The sequence below is a fragment of the Austrofundulus limnaeus genome, unplaced genomic scaffold, assembly GCF_001266775.1.
Source record: "Austrofundulus limnaeus strain Quisiro unplaced genomic scaffold, Austrofundulus_limnaeus-1.0 Scaffold552, whole genome shotgun sequence".
NCBI lineage: Eukaryota > Metazoa > Chordata > Actinopteri > Cyprinodontiformes > Rivulidae > Austrofundulus > Austrofundulus limnaeus.
The window spans coordinates 342,633-344,300 of NW_013952954.1; positions in this window are offsets into that span (position 1 = coordinate 342,633).

The following is a 1,668-nucleotide window of genomic DNA, read 5'->3' on the forward strand; positions in this document are numbered from 1 at the left end:
GCACGCACGCACGCACGCACGCACGCACGCACGCACGCACGCACGCATGCAGAGCTCATAGTCTGCCCCAGTCTGCACCCCAGCTGAAGTTAAGTTTAGAGCACAGTTTGAAATGTACACCAAAGGAAAACTGCATCACAACTTTTAAACTGTGGTCAGAGCAAATGTGATCTGCACCATCTGTTTGCTGCATGGCGGCAGCTCTACCGTAACAGCGAGAAAGGACCAAGAGCTTTTTATTTTAATCCAGCAGGGAGAACAATACAGGTGTTCTTCTATGCCTCTGTGAGCAGTACCAGCATTTTTTAAAATAAAAACGTGGACACGCTAATTACTGTGTGGTTTCAAACCAAAAGTAAAAACATGGCGCTCACTGCGCTCCCGTTTGAAGTGAAACAACACACAGCTGTTCTCTCTACCACTCATAGTCTGACACAGCGGACAGAAACAGCTAAATTAGACAGTTAAAACACATTAGAAGTTCATAACTCATCCTTGTTGTTGGCACTCTGTGGAGATTGTGTGCTGAGGCTGTCACTGTTAACAGTGAACACCAGAGGGCTCAATTAACAGCTTTCTTTGAGGCACCGAAATTAGAGTTGTGTTTCAGTCTGTGTACTACCATTGATCTTCGCCCCGGTGCCATACTGGAACCGAGTTTCAGTACCCAACCCTACCCCCAACCTTTATGGATGAAGGAGCGTTAGCAAACAACCAACGTTAGCTCTTCCACACGTCATCATAGTTGGTGGCAGAAGAAATATTAGCTTGTCACCCACTACTATTATTATATAAATAAATAGTTCTAGATGTAATGCCCACCATGGTTCAAGGTCCATACAAGCCAGTCAGATCAGCCATGAATAGTTAGGCAGGGACATTTTTCATTGTTTAATAAAGAAAAGAGATTGTAAACACATTAAAACCTTCCATACAATACCCTGAAGAATGCATGTCTGCAGTGTGGTTTATAACTTTATACATATCTGCACACAAAAATCTGGAGTAACAATACAAATTTTAAAGTTTTTTGGTATTCTCTCCATTAGGGCTGGGCGATATGGCCTAAAATCAATATCTCGATATATTGACCAGTTCACCTCGATAACGATAAATGCACGATAACTCTTACCAACCCCCACCACACACAAGTACAAGGTATAGTATAGTCATAACACTATACAATGTGTCAATGTTCTTACACAGCAAAATCAAAAGTGTTAGATTTCCAGTGTTAGTGTTGTCTGTTAAAAATAGTGTTAATTCAACACTTCTTGGTCTAATTCAACAATGTAGGAGTTGGTTCCCCGAAAGAGTTTGTGTTACTCTGAAGAGTTAAATCTAAGCAACTCTGTTCAGTGCTGATTTTAAAATCAACACTAAACAGAGTTTCTCCCAGAATTCCAGAGTATTCTGGGAGGCGGGTGGAGGCGTATTTGTGGCGCGCGATTTTCCTTTAAGAGCGGGGAGTCGGATACAGCAGCAGTCTCTCACACAGATTCTTGTCTGCAACATCGTGTTAAGGTAAGTCCCATGTTAAAGTTAACATGGTTTTTTGCATGCTAGTTTTTTCCGGTATCATTAATGTGCGTTTTGCACAAGGGTTGATTATTGTAACAACTTGATTAACGTTAGAAGTATGCGTTTGTGTAACACGCATACTTCTAA